General features: G+C 40.6%; 1 protein-coding gene across 4 annotated transcripts in view; it reads right to left on the bottom strand.

Moving 5' to 3' along the window:
• ERBB4 (erb-b2 receptor tyrosine kinase 4) overlaps positions 1–16,102 on the bottom strand; it is a 797,001-nt gene that overhangs the window by 66,241 nt on the left and 714,658 nt on the right. The gene's annotated exons all lie outside the window — the stretch shown is intronic.

Below are 16,102 nucleotides of genomic sequence, written 5' to 3'. Positions count from 1 at the left end.
TCTCAATATCTGGCCTGTGGGAAACCATTTTTTCCAACGACTTTAAAATGAGTATAAAGACACGGATACTTATCCACTGCTTATATTTGACCTGGAAAAGTGTGTTTATGGTTAGGGGATGGAGGAAAGGTGGAAACAAAAATAACCACAGACATTAAAGCAGGGACAGGGGTTGTACAGCATGGAAATGTAGGCAGGCTGGCTGCCAAATGAAGAAACCAGCCGAGCAGGGGTTACCTAGAAGAGTTCATTAAAAAATAGTAATAAAACTTCAAAGGTGAGAAAAAGGAAAATGGTAATGTATTTTTAAGGCACCCTGGGACAACCCTTTTACAAATTACTATATATTATTTTTAACTTGCAAGTGGAAATACAAGTGTGGAGATAAAGCAACTGGAGGCAAGTGATAATAAGTGAGCGTCAGCTACCTAGATAATCATTAGGAAGACCAGAAAGCAGCAGAAAGCAAGTTTCATGTGGTCCAGAAGGTGGAAGAAGAAACGGATTACCTTTTTAAGGAAATGATTGGTGTATCAAGACCCCCAAAAGATTGTTATTTTATCTAGCTTGTCCTGCATTGTAATGGGCTGTTAGGCTTCTTAGCATTCTTGGAAAAATGAGCTTTTCCAAAGTCTGCAATCCCCTTGGTATCCCCTTCTAAAAGTCAATACTTTGGAGCAATCTATTAATTTAAGGGGAAAATATTTTATCAAATTTCCAAACATTCCATTTTGGTCTATGTTTACATAGTGTGGATCTTTAACCTGAAATTGCACATCTAAAATCCAAAAACAATGATGATTTCTGTTTTTCTTCAATCCAAACCCAACTATTTTCCAGTTTCCCTGTTCTATTTAAACAGAAAAAAAATAAAATAAAAAAATCTAAGATCATACCAAAATTAAATCTGATAGAAACCCATTTGTTGCTCCTTAGGGATAAACTACCATAGAAGTATGTCTTCTGCTACCACACGGGTGGTTCAGGAGTAATTTACCTCTTCTAAAATTATCCTGGATAAAGGAGCTTCTGGGGACTAAAGGGCTCGGATGGAACATGCTCTTCAGCTACATGCCGCGATGACTCCAGGCCTGGGAAAGGAACTCGGAAGCTCAGTGCTTATCTGTGTAATTGGTAATTCTCCTTCATCTACAGAACTCGGAGCCATAGTTTTCAGTTCCAAGCCTCCTGGCTCAAATACCAGCAGGGGCTGTTCACATACAAATTGCAAAGCTACCCGTTTGATTAAGAAGACTAATTCAATGCTGCTGCGTGGATTCTGCACATGCACGCATCAGAGATTTTGCAGGTATTTCTTCGCGGGGACTTCCGGGGAGTTTCTAAGGTGCTAGATCAGCTTAGATTTGCAGAAGCATGTCGTCTCTTTGTAGCTTTATTAACCTAACTGGAAGCGAGCCTCATTTAGCATTACCCAGATGGTGAAATTGGGGTTCATTATCTGCTCTTTGGAAGCTGAACTGTGGTAATGGGTCAGGCAGTAATTCACAAAGTTTAGTGGACACAGGATGCAGCTGAGAGCAGTTTAAAATACAGATTACATAACCCCGTGCCCAAGCAGTCTCACTCTCCAGATTTGAGGTAGAATCAGCATTTTTATCAAGGACCCTCCAGCCTCCTCTGCCAGGCCTTTTGTGGAAAAGCTGAAGAGTAGTTTAGATGGCTCCTCGAACAGTGGCTTCCCATCTCATTCATAGCAACAGTGAAAGGTCCCCCCAATGACTTTCAGGACCCGACCTGGTCTAGGCCTCTTTCCCACTCTCACCCCCTCTCTGTCTCCATGTTCCCCCCATCACTCACTTTGCTCCAGCCACACTGGCCTCCTTGCTGTTCCCCCAACACACCAGACGTGCCCTCTCCTTCCTTCTGCTTTTAGTATTCTTTTCCAAATATCTGCATGCCGAGGTTCCTCATCGCCTTTGTCTGTCTCACATGTTACTTTCTCAGGAAGAACTATCCTGCCATCACAATCTAAAATTGCAAGCCCCCTCCATGCTTCTTTCCCCTTTCTTTGCTTTATTTTTTTCCTGAGCACCTACGTGGTTATTTTCTGATTTCTCCACTAGAAGATAAGATCCTCAAAAGCAGAACTTTTGAGTCTTTTTTAACCCAGCATCCAAGAGGGTGCATGGAACATATATAATGGGCACTCACTAAATATTGATTTAGCATATGAATTAATAATGAGACACTGTGTGGAGTCATGCAATATTGTGGCCTTACAAGCAATGGGGGAATACCTACATAAGCTCTTTTGTCAGAAAAAGATCTTTGCAGGTATAACGGTGTTCTTAAATTTTGGCCATCTCAACAGAACCTAATCAAAAGCTCACGAGGCAGTATCTAAAGGTGAATGTGCATTTTAGAGGACACTTAGGTCTGGGGAGGCTGATACTTTGTCAGTTTGTGCTAAAGGCTAAATATATTGTGCTTAATGCATAAGAGTAGAAACAAAACCATCTTTAAAGTCAGAAAAGCTTGGTTCACGTCACAGCTCTGTCATTTATCGTCTATGTGGTCTTGGTCAAATCACTTAAAGACCTGATTTAAATAGTATATTACTAACCTCAGTGCTGCGTGTTCTCCTAAATGATAAAACAACAATCACAAAATAACAAATGCTTCTCCTACCCTACAGAATCTTGCAAACTAATATGAGAAAAGCATTTTTATGCAACAAAGTGTTAGATATAAGTATAAACGGGTTTATTCACATTTAGCATTTTAACCTGATGTGATGACAGTGGTGGTCTCAGTGAACCAGGCCTCACTATGTCCATGCAGTCCCACAATGACTCTGGCCTTGGCCAGGAGACTCCCTTAAACCAATGGGATACTAGCATTAGGAAGCATGATGCTAACGGAGGCATGGTCAGTACCTGCACTTGGAGCTAATACTCCTGAAACTCAGCTGCCATGCTCTAGAGGCCTGAGCTAGCCTCCCCAACAAGGATTACTGAATGGACGATACACTGGTGAGCCAGAGGCTATCTTAGATGTTTTGGTCCCCAATGAATTCCCAGTTGAATGTATGAGGGGCCTCAGACACTCCATGGGGCGCAGAGGCACTTCCTAGCTGAGCCCAGTCAACCAAGGAATCAAGACAAATGATAAACTACTGTTTATCATTAAGTTTGGGATAGGCTGTATTACAGCAACAGGTAATTGAAATCCCTAGGTTTTTGAGAAAGACATTATAGCCCAAAAGAGTGACTTTAATGGCAGAAATTCTACACAGTGTATAAAGTAGGAAACAAGTTATGGGAGGAGAGGAACGGAAAGGCCTTTAAAAATCCTTAAAATTGAGTCAGACATTGACCTATTTCACTTATGTTTGAAGCCTAAATGGCAGCTAGTGTGTCAACTATTATTTGTTCCTATAAGAAAAGCAAATGGACTCATTTATGCAAGTCCCTATAAATAGAGATCTATATTGAGCAAAACACAATAAAATATAGAACATAAAAACTTCCTATCTGATTTTTCTGAGACTTGTCAATGGTGGGTAGCCAACCCACTACCTGAGCAATTTTGAATTTTCAGCTGTGATTTAGAGCAGTCGCCCCTTGGTGGGAGTCTATTGTTAATGATTAGCACTTCTCAAAGGCAGCACAATCTCAGCCACTTCCAGATTTACCAGTGGGGATCTGCCCCTTGATGAACCAGGTGCATTGCTGGAATTTCAGCCGGGGTCTTAGTCGGTTCTGAAGCTAAATTCAGATAATCAAAGGTCAGCCCTTGTTGGCTGGGACCCTTGCTTTGTGTAAGTAGGGTCCCAGTTTGAAGCATTTTGTCTAGCGATTGGCAAGAAGGTAGAAGCAAGCAAGTGGAGTTGTTGTGGAAGTACAGGCAGTCACAGGCATTCTATTATAATTTTGTGAAGAATATTCCTAACTCAGAAAGAGCTCTGACATTTTTAAAAGAGATACTGCTAACCCTTTATAGAAATCTGTGTCCTCCGTGGTGCCATTGTTGTTCAGCACAATAGCGTTTACTTTCTAAGCACCAAGGCTGCGAAACTTTTCAGTGGGAGGTAAAAGGTGTCTTCCTATGACAAGCAAGTAACATGTTTTCATCTTTTCTGCAGCTTTTTTTTTTTTTTTTTAACCAAGAAACACATTCATGATGCAGTGAAATATGAATGAGCTTTCTTTTTCAGATTCGTGGTTAACATCCTTGTTACTGTCGAGAAGCTCAAGACTCAGAGGACTCGATTTTTGTTGAATCTAGGACGGGCTGCCAAGCTGGATTCTTTGGTACTGACTTACATGTGATGGGCCTGATCTCCCAACAAAATTTTAAATGTAACAGAAAACAATGCGCCATCCCTGAAACATTCAGTGGTTAAAAAAATAAGGCACACCTGTGACAAACTAGTACTTTTAATTTCTTATGTAAACACAATGAATTTAATGATTAGAAGAAAACAGGTGATAGAAAAATGCTAGGGCGTAAAGGTTTTTGCAGTAATTTGAAGAGGAGCAGAATATGCCTCCTCAAAATCTGCCACTTCGGCATATTGATTATCTAGAGCTGCAGGCACTTGTAGAAAAGCAAATGCAGGTAGAGGCTTCTCTGAATTCCCCTTACCTGCCTCTAAAAGAGACTCAATTGTCATAAATTCTCTCCTCATGGGTTTCTTCAACCAGGGAAGCCTAACTCTTCCCACAGGCGATGAGAAGTCAACACCCCACCTAGACGAACGTTGTCGCAAACTAACCCACATCCCATTTATTCTCCCAAGGACCTCATTATTTTTCCTAAAAATCATTTACTCTCTCCTAAGAGCCCTCCACCTCCCTTCCCATTTTCTTTTTAAGGTGGTTTTAATCCTGAATTCCAGCCACCTCGGGCAGTTACTCGTAGTTCCTGGTTCCCTCTCATGTGTTACATGTGAATAAACTTCTGTTTTTTGTAGCTAATCTGTCACTTATTACAGGGGTCTCAGCTAATAACTCAGAAGGGGAGGGACAAATTATGTTTCCTCCCCTACAGACTTACTCCACGCAAAGTCAGAGAAACAAGGTCTGCTAATGATCTGAAATCTAGGAGCCTCCAGATTATAAGGCTCAGATGTAAGTACTGTGCTGTACCGAGGAAAAACTCCCACCTTATAAATGGTAGTAAAGGGTGGGGCAAACGTAGGTGTACAATTGCTCACATGGAAAATAATATAATAATTAATAAGTAGTAATACGAGAATACGCTCGTATACTCACAACTGTCACCTACGTTTGCCCCACCCTGTAGTTGCCTTTCTCCCTGTTTCTGTCTCTCTCTCACCAGCATTTAATTACATATAAATTGCTTTCCTTTATGAAATGTGTAATAAATGGCAATATTGTAAAGCACTTCTTTCTTGATTTAAAAAATATATTTTTCAGGCTCAACATATGATACATAGTGCTGGAAAGTTCACATGTGCCACAGACTGGACTCGAATGCCCACATTAGTAATTATTCTAAAAATCCTTCCTGTCGAGTGACTGGGTTGTTGTGAGGCTTAAGTTAGATGATGGTTATAAACAGATTTGCAGAAGCACACAGTGACAGCCAGGTGCGCAGGCTCACTATTAGGCGTGTTCCTTCCAGGAAGACTCCATCTAATTACTGTTGCTCTCGGTCTTAGCAACACCTACCTGTCCGCGTGCTCACAATCCTTCTGCCTGTCCAGGCACTGACTCCGTCCGTGGGGACACTCTATGGAAAGGGTCCCAGGCCAGTGTGATTCAAAACACAGAGCGCGCCAAGAGGCTGGATGCCGCGCCTGCCGCGGGCTAGCTGCGGGCAGCGGGTGCGGGCCTGCAGGGAGGGACGCCTGTGGTCACCTGCAGTGTCCTCCCGGCTGACGGGGCTGGACGTGGGGGGGGGGGGAGCTGTGGCCCTGTCGGAGGGGGGAGGCTGGCCCCACAGCACCTGGGGGCGCACTCCTGCCCCCGAACACACCGGAGGGCCCTGTCCCCGTAAAACAAGAGATTTAACCCACGAGCAGCAGTCAGGAGGCACAGCGAGCCCCAAGATGCCTGCGACACTGCGCTGCTCGGGCTCTTGGCTTGAGTAGAAAAGTCGTAAACCACACCCTGCTGGGGAAACCCGAAGGGGCATCAAGGGCACTTCTACCCCCAAATTTGAAGCAGCTGCTCTCAGAGGCCGGGAGGAAGAGGGCCGGGTCCACACGCGGCTCTAAGTGGGTGGGCCATGCCACAGAGGGCCATGTATGTACGGGAAAGCGGGTTTGGGGACACACGCAGGGCTCTCGGCTCTCGTCTTCATGCAAACACCATTTTGGGGATGCTAAAGGCAGGGGAGGAAGAGGGAAATGCGAAGAAATGACAGCAAAGGCCCAGGAAGGAGAACTGCGTAGGGGAAGGACCTGCCGCCACAGGGAAAGCAGGGCGCTCGGGAAGGGGAGGGGAGGGGAGGGGAGGGGAGGGGAGGGGAGGGGAGGGAAGGGAAGGGAAGGGAAGGGAAGGGAAGGGAAGGGAAGGGAAGGGAAGGGAAGGGAAGGGAAGGGAAGGGAAGGGAAGGGAAGGGAAGGGAAGGGAAGGGAAGGGAAGGGAAGGGAAGGGGCGCCTCTGGGTAGGCTCCGCAGGGTCAGGTCAAGGGCAGGCCTCTGTGGGCTGAGACTAGATGTTAATTAGAATATTTGTCATATCTAAATCTGTGGCTGAGCGTGCCACGGTGTGCGGGGTCGGGGCTGGATGGGGGACAGACAGGAGCACACACAGGACGAGGGCAGCTGACAGAGACTAGCATGCGCTTGTACAAAACCTACGTGACACTCTTGAAGTGACAGACACAGAGGGGTCTGGCTGCCAGGGAAAGTGTACTTGCAACCCAGGGGGTGGGAGAAATGGTCCCCAAACCTACACACCCCAACTCAGAGGAGCTCAGTAGTCTTGGGACGTCAAGGAAACGGGGGTGACCAAGGAGAGCAGCAGCGTTTGGTGTTTAAGAAGGACTTATAAACAGAAAGATGTTAAAATGGGATTAATATTTCATACACCCCAAATGTAAAATAACGGAATAACATAGCAGTGCTTTTATTATTAGCCTCAGGACAGAGCTGTCCCTGGGCAAGTTGGCTCCTGTACAAGAGTAACAACAACACAAAAACCACCACCGAAACCCAGCACACTCTTCTACAAACAGAGAATGTGTACATTTTCCTCTGTAAAGAGCAACAACGACAACAAAAACCCTTAAAGGTGGCGAGCCCTGTGTTTCATGTACAGTGCAGTCAACTCATCTGGCGGAGATGAGAGAGCCGACAGCCCCCTGGAGGGCTCGAGCTGAGGCTGCGCAGAGTCGGGAACAGCGGAGACCTGATGCTGTGAGTAAGGAGACAAAGGAGCTGGGGGAACTGCTCGCAAACCTCCTCACACACAGGCAGGCGGCTGGCCTGCTCACCTTCCCCTTCAGTGGCCTGACTTTTTGTTCCCGTCATTGGAACAACATGAAAAGCCTGCAGTATCTCACAGCTAGGTCAGCGGCCATGTGGGCCACAGTGTAAACATACTCATTTATTTATCCATTTATTCAACATTGATCAAAATCTTGCCATGTGCCTGGTGCTGTGCAAAGTGTGTGGGATGCAGTGAGAAGTGAGACACACTTTCCAGTGGGGAACCTTCCCAGGCCCCTGGGAGAAGTGGAGATGTAAACACGCGGCCCTGTGTACAGGAGAGAGGCATGCACATTTTCAGGCAGCTAAAACCTGAGACAAGCACGTCAAGGCAAACAACAAACTATTCACTTACAGAAACATCTTTACAAGGTTCTTTATCTTTAAATCTCAAGAAAAAAAACCAAAGGAAGGATTTTGACCTTGTGCAAGATTGGTTAGAAACTAGTCTTTTTAAATTGAAAAGTTATAAAATTTGATTTGACTAGATGTTAATTAGAATATTTGTCATATCTAAATCATATCTTTGTCATATATAAGTGTTTGTCATGGTACAGTTATAACTAAGGCACCTAGCTTTGTATCTGGGGAGGGAGTGTAACAGCTTATCTACTCCTTTCTTTTTAAGAATAGGAAAATGTTTAGCAGAACAAAGATGTTGCTCCAGCAGCTTCCCAGTGGGAAACAGTGAACCTTGAGTGTGTTTAAATGGGCTTGGGAGGGAGGCCCAAGTATTAAATCATATAATTTTATTAAGAGAGATACCTGAGGAACTCGGGAGTTCTAGCTATAATCGTATACTTGAAAACATGAAGAACAAAGCACTCCTTTTATTTAAAGTATAAAACATTTATAATTAACAATTAATCCCTCCTAAAAGCAATTAGTGATTTCTTTTTAAAGAAAGCTTCACTCATTGTGGTTTCCTGCAGCAATCAAAAAGTTCATATTCAAATGGAAAGAAGTACTTATTCTACTAATGTAAATGGTAGTAGCGATGAAATGTGAAAATTGAGTTCCTAATTTACATTGCAAATTTTAAGAGGGCTGCAACATTCTTGAACGGCAATGGAGAAGTGTTGGTGGCCCTAGCACTGGGGCTGTGCTCAGACTGGATCCTCTACCGTCTCTGACTCCCTACATGTTATACCTAAGGTGTCAAATTGAACAATATTACAGAGTAGAGAGGGATAGTTTCTCTTTAGAAGTACTGATTAGCTAATCAGTAAAGAAGAAATGAATGAATTAGAATATCACTATATTCAACCCTTAATGAATCAATTGATTTGATTACCAATGGTTGCTAATATTACAAAAGATAAGCAATCAAATATTATATTGAGTGATGAAAGAATACAATATCATTTATCTACTTGGCTTGAAAAAAATCTGAATCTGATTGAGTCTCTAGATCCAACTAACACTTTAGAAGAAATACATACAGCAGAAGAATACATTGAACTACACAACAATGAGGCAGTCAACAAAATTACAGCTGTAGGAAATTCTACAAGTCAAACAATCCAGTTTCTTCAACAAATAAGTTACAAAGAAAGAAAGAGGGTAGAGAGCAGTAAACCCATATGCCATGGTTAATTTTATATGTCAACTTTCCTGGGCCATGGTGGACAGATAGGTATTTGGTCAAACATTATTCTGGATGTCTTTGTAAAGGTGTTTTTAAAGTGAGATTAACATTTTAATTGGAGGACTGTGAATAAAGCAGATTACCCTCCATAACGTTGGTGGGCCTAATCCAATCAGCTGAAAGCCTTACAAGAACAAAGACTGACCCCCTCCAAGCAAGAAGGAATTCTGTCGGCAGACTGTGTGTGGACTTGAACTGCAACTCTTCTCTGGGTCTCCAGCCTCTTGGTTTACCCCACAGATTTAAGATATTCCAAGCTGCCACCATTGTGTGAGTCAAGTGAGCCAATTCATATAGGTATATATACACATTATATATGACTAAGACACTATAAATAAAGAGAGATTTAAAATATATACCAGAGGATAAAAGCAAACATAAAAACATAAATTTTAGTGTTCAGGGATATTCACTTGTGCTATAAAACTATAAAGGAAAACAGAGTGATGATGGTCATAAAAGTCAAGTGAGTGGTTACCTATGGGATGAAGGACACAGCTGTGATGGAAACGGCAACTGCAAAGGGCTTCTAGGCTGTCTGGCAAAATTTTATTTCTTGATCTGGCTGATGCTAACAAGGGCATTTATCCTATAAAATATATTAATGTGTGTATAAGCTTTACATTATGTTTCTATATTTGTTTCAGATTTTATAAAAAGAAAGCAAGAGACTAGAGGAAAGGAAAATACTGTAGAAGTTACTAGCTATTAGTAATAGGTAACTCAAATCAGAGAATAAATGCTTTAGCAACTATAAATTTGGTATGGGTTTTAGGTATTAACATTAAGTATTTATGTTAAGTATTAATCTTTTTTCTTAAAAATATGTTTTTATTGGTTTTTAGAGAGAGAGGAAGGAAGAGGTAGAGAGAGATAGAAACATTGATGAGAGAGAAACATAGATTGGCTGCTTCCTGTACGTCCCCCAATGGGAATTGAGCCCATAGCCCAGACATGTGACGGCGACCTATTGGTACATGGGTCAACGTTCAACCTCTGAGCTACACCATCCAGGCAAGTATTAACATCCTAAAGTAGTGATTTCCAACCTTTTCCATTTCATGATACACATAAACTAATTACTAAAATTCTGCAGCACACCAAAAAAAATACTATATTTTTGGTCGATGTGACCAAAAAATAGTTATAATTTTGATTCCTTCACACTGGACAGCTATTGTTATGTTGGCTGTTGTCATTTTTTTAAATCTGAGAATCTGAGGGAAAAGAGGTCACTACCCCGGACTAAGTAGTCAGGTATTACATGTTTTAAAAATTCTTGTGCCACACCGGTGTGTCTTTTGTGGTACATCAGTTGAAAATGGCTGTTCTAAAGCAATAGTTAATGCATAACATTTCTCTTTGCCTCTGTAGAACAGCTGACCTATTATTTAGTACAGTAAAAGAACGATACTATAACAGCTAAATAACATTTTGCATAATAGTTGTAGCTGGATAAATTCAAAGGACTATTTGGAGGTACGAGAGAGCAGCTCACCTTTTGTGAGTGAATCAGCTAAGAAAAGGTTCTTTTGAACAGTTCATGCTACAACATCTACAACATTTCTTGGCTCATGAATTCTTACCACTTTTGGCCAGTAGGAAGCCAGATCTGCTCTCCAGTTTCTGTAGGTGCACACTCAGCCAAATAAATAGGTGCCAATCCCATTCATGGATCACTAGAAACAGTCTATAAAGGCTACAGGGTAAGAACTGAAGAAGACTTTGGAGAAATGACAATATCTATACCAGCATTGACCAACAGCTTACAATTAAGAGAAATAACTTAATGAACCTCTAAGAATTCCTAAATTAGTATTTGAATAGCTGGGGGTACCAAAGAATAATCATATAGCTTGATGTTCCAATATTAAAAGAAAGAGCTGAATTTCCAGATTATGTTGGCTGTTTCTACTTGAATGAGTCACGAGCACCTGACAGTGTGTATGTTCAAAAGGCATCTCAGACTCCTCCAAAAACAGTGTATTTTCCTAACACTCCCATTTCTCTTCTTGGTACAACCTCCATCTGAATTTCCAGAAACAAATTCATCTTCCTTCCTCTTCATTCTTCATCTGCAACCACAGGCCAAATGCTATTGATTTTGAAGTTCCTGAAACACCTCTTTCATCTTTTCATTTAACAAAGAAAAAAACCACAGGAATCTATTCACTGCTCTTCATTCTTGCTTTCAACACTCTAATTCAAGCTCTTAGACGTCTCGTATGGACTACTATGAGTTTCCTAACACTTCACAATACTATTTTAACTTTTCTAATTCCTCTTATAAAATATCATTACATTCATATTTTTCATATGTACTAATGATAACATCTCTCTTTTTCACACACACACATAAACTAAAACCAAGAAAAAAATCTTCATATGTGCATTATCTATTGCATAATGTTACAATTCCTCAGTTTGGGAATTTAAGGCTTCTTTATGCTTCCCCAACTACACGTCTGGTTTTGTCTGTCTAACCTTTCACAATTCCTCAGTTATTCACTTGGGCCTCCTCATGTGTATAGCCCATAATTTATCGCCTGTCCCTTTGTTCCAATTGCCTCCTCTAACTCAGTGGTCCTGCATCAGAATCATTGGGGGACCCATTAAAGCACAATTGCTAGGCACCAGCCTCAGTTTCTGATTCAGTATGTCTGGGGTGGGGTCTGGAAATTTACTTTCTAATACTCTTCCAGGCGGTGCTGCTGCTATTGGTCTGTGGATCACATTTTTAGAACCACTGCTAACTAAATATCTTCCTTCTATCTCTATTTCTGCAAGAAACCTATCATTCAAGTCTTCATTCGTTATCATTTCCCCCTCTCTCTGGGCAAATGCCCACAGTCCAAAGGCATGGAGGCATTTTTCTTTTCTCTGACTGCCTACAGTGTGATATTTCTATCTTTCTTACAACACGTAAGATAACCCATTTTTCATATGGTCATGGGGTAGAATTTCATTTTCTATATAGACTGTAAACTTTTTGAGGAGAGTATCCATGTGTAAAAATGACTAAATTACAGATCCACAGTGTAAAGTGCAATGTTTTATCTGTGAGACAGAAAGTAAATGTTTTTTGACTGGTAAAAAATCCACCTGAAAGAGGCTATAATGAGGCTAACACAAGCAACTCCCAGTGGGTAAACTGGCCAAGGTAATATAAAGCTGTCTTTTGGTGGAAAGCTTAGTTTTCACTGTGCATATGTCTATGCCTTGCCAATGAATCTGGGACTCCTGCTGTGCTCCCATCTGTTGAAACCAATAATAATGTTTTGGGGCAAAATATTGGGGAAAATATTGAAGCATTTCAATGAAAGTATTTTGTCATCTGATGACAAGGAAAAGATAAGTCAGTATTTGCTATCCAAATATCATGTATTTAACTGTTTTCTCTTTTTCTTCAGAGGCAGGGTAAACTTCAGAGCACACTGATCTTGAATAAAAAGTCTTATGGCCTCACTGGAAATGCAGAACAAGGTTGCAGGGAATGGGCATGCTGACGTGTGGCATAACTCATCTCTGCCAAAAAACACTTGAACACATGAACAGAGATCTGATCCGTCTGCCATCACTGGAGCTGACTTACTCCCTTCCTTCCTTCCTTCCTTCCTTCCTTCCTTCCTTCCTTCCTTCCTTCCTTCCTTCCTTCCTTCCTCCCTCCCTCCCTCCCTCCCTCCCTCCCTCCCTCCCTCCCTCCCTCCCTCCCTTCTTTCTTTCTTTCTTTCTTTCTTTCTTTCTTTCTTTCTTTCTTTCTTTCTTTCTTTCTTTCTTTCTTTCTTTCTTTCTTTCTTTCTTTCTTTCTTTCTTTCTTTCTTTCTTCTCTTCTCAAACACTATATAGGGTATTTAACCTTCATGTTTTTATTTTTGCTCTCTTTAGGGAGGTGACATGGTGTCCTAGATGGGTCTGGGAATGAGGAATCCTGTGTTCTGGTTTTGCTGCTGCCCCTGTGTAGCTGGTAGAATAGTTTATCTCATTAGGCTTCACAGTCTATCTATCCGTCAAAGGATAGGGAAGGATATGTTCCGTTTATTTGGGGCACTTCATAAATCTACTTCTCTCTTGAGAGGAGTAGCCTCCATGGTGCTATAAAGTAATATATCATTGTCTTGAAAGGTTTAATGAAGCCTTTGAAACGAGTTTTTATTTGAGTTGGGAATAGCATGCTCATTATTTACATTATGACTTAGTATATTTAGTTCACAAACTGCCATTTCTATTATTCAATCAGTTCCATATATCAGCATGACATAACTGCTCAATGCCGTTAAGTGGGGCTCACAACCGCCAGTCAATTGATTTGCCAATTACACACCTGCATCTACAAATACATCTCTTTCTTTCTAAATAGCATTCCTTTCATTGTTGGGGTTCCATTAAGGGGTTACAGGAACATGGGTGAGCAGTAATTGAATGCCACTTTTAACTTAGACCAAAGCACAGTGGCATACTTCAAAAGTACTGCTAAAGTAACAAGAAAGAGAATTGATATGAAGTAATGAAACTACAAAGTGGGAAAGAGCTACACAGGGTATATATATGTGTGAATGGTAAGAAATCAAGGCTATTCTATTAGTTTCAACTTCCAGCTGAAGCCTCCATACATCCCCCTGCTATCCTGCATTCATTTCTTCATCTTTTACAGTAGTCTGAAGGTAGGGCAGCTAGTACAGCACTTGTGGTTCAGATATTCTTAGATGAGGAAACTGAAGTTCAGAAACGCAGAAGAATTTGCTTACAGTCATTCATAACGTGACAGAACTGGGGCTGGAAATCACTTTTTTTTCTCACAAACCAACAGATACTGTCTGAAAATGTTGGCACACTTGTGAGAAAAGATACATATTCATGGATACGTATTTCATGAGAAAAGGAGATGTTTATTAAGTAATTTTGAGCCTTTAATCTTTACTACAGCAACTATGACAATATATTTAGGAAAAAATATTGAATAAACACCACTTCAGGGTATCATTTGTTCTGAAAAATTGTTATGTGATTTGTGATGGTCTTTTAACATAGTTGTGAAACCTATGTATTATCAAAAAATAAAATCACCTCTGTTTTATATTTATGGTCAAGGTGGGCAAACAGTAACAGGATTTTTCCCTCACACTAGAAACAGGTAAAAAAATTAAAATCTATTAAACAATGTGACTTAAGACATTGAATACCAGGCATTGAAGGAAAATGGTCCCCAAGAGATGGGTAACAAAGGAAGTGAGCCCTAATATTGCTCCAGTCTATGGTTTGGAGTAAATTTCCAGGCCATTGTGCAGGGTTGGGGTGGCAGATTCAGACTAGGAGTATCCCTGGGCTGTGGCGATGAAGCTGGGACCCAGCTCCAGAATGACAAGGAGGCAAGAGTACACGTGGTGGCGCAGGCCGAGGAGAGAGCTGTAGACAGAGAATCCTTAGGACTGCGGAATTCCTCTCTTAGGATTCACTGGATTCTTGATTAGGTCAGGGTGTGGAGAAACAACTCAAGGCCAGGTAAAGAAGCATCCAAAATAATTACAGAGAACAGTGTTTGACTTTTGCATCAGCACCCAACAGTTCTTGTTCCCCTATAACCAGAGTAGAAAGCTTTATAATTTGGGAAGTATTAAAGAACTATGTAGTAATTGTGGGGTGGTGGGGGTGGTGATGAAGAGGGTGTAGGAGGGATAAATGGTGATGGAGAAAAAATAAAGAGGGAAAATAAGAACTATGAAAAATTATGTCCCAGTAAGGGAGAAAAATAACTCTAGACTAAGTATAGTTCTAGTCTGACCTAACAAAGCTTAAAGCAAGATCTGAATGAGCCAAAGTATTTCCAAGTAACTCAACAGCATTCCAGAACGACACCCAATAATATATATGTGAATAAAATTAATCCAGCTCTAAAAATACCTTAAAGTTTCTGTTACAGTTTCTGATCAAAGATCCCATTGTACACACAAGAAAGCTGAAAGATAAAATTTATACTGGGGGGAAAATGAATCAGAACTCACCCAGAAATAATACAAGTGATAGTACTTGTAGACAGTGATATTATGACTGTGTTCCACCTGCTTAAGAAGCAAAAGGCATAGGAGATAAAAAAAAGAAACAAACTGAACTCTAGAGAGAAAGCCAAAAGCTCTGGGGTAGGACATCTATTGGATGAAATTAAAAGCGTATTAAAATTGCAGAAGAATGACATGAATGACTTGAAGACATAGAAACAAATCTATTAAAAATGAAGACTGAAAGAAAAATTAACAGAGTGCCAGTCTAATGAGCAAATTGGAGCAGTTTGATAATGTTCAGTTAGAGTTCCTGAAGGACAGAAGAAGGGGGGAGGGGTAACTGAAACATTTTAAAGAAATAATGACCAAAATTATTAAAATTTGAGGAAAACTATAAGCCCATCGATCCAATAATTACAATGAGCCCTTAGCCAAAAAAAAAAATGAGTTAAATTATTCCAAGGTCATAGTAATAAATTAAATTGCTTTAAATAAATCTTAAAGAGAAAATAGAAACAGCCAGAGGAAAAAATACATGATTATACATATACATATACATATACATATACATATACATATACATATACATATACATATACATATATCTATACATTTACACACATACACATAAGTATACACTTATACACAGAGATAAAGATAACAGCACATTTCTTGTCAACAACACAAGTGAGAAGACAGGAGATGATATCTTTAAATTACTGGGAGAAAAAAAATTTCCAAACTAGAATTCTTTACCCAGAGAAAATCTTTTAAAAATAAAGATGAAGCAGACTTTTTAAAAAAATACAAAAGCTGAAAGAATTGTGAGCCAGCAGACTTGCACTACAAGAAATGTTAAAGGATGTCCTTTAAACAGATAGAAAATTACACCATTCAAGATATGGATCTACATGAAGGAATTAATAACACCAGAAATAGTGAACAACATGGGTAGTACACATGCTTGTTTTGCATAGTATTAATATCTCTTTCAAAGAAAATCAAGTATTTAAAGCAAAATTAATAACTGTATTG

The sequence above is a fragment of the Miniopterus schreibersii genome, assembly GCF_964146895.1.
Source record: "Miniopterus schreibersii genome assembly, chromosome: 7".
NCBI classification, from domain to species: Eukaryota; Metazoa; Chordata; class Mammalia; order Chiroptera; family Miniopteridae; genus Miniopterus; species Miniopterus schreibersii.
The sequence above is the reverse complement of the archived record's forward strand: the minus strand, read 5'-3'. Positions and strand labels throughout refer to the sequence as shown.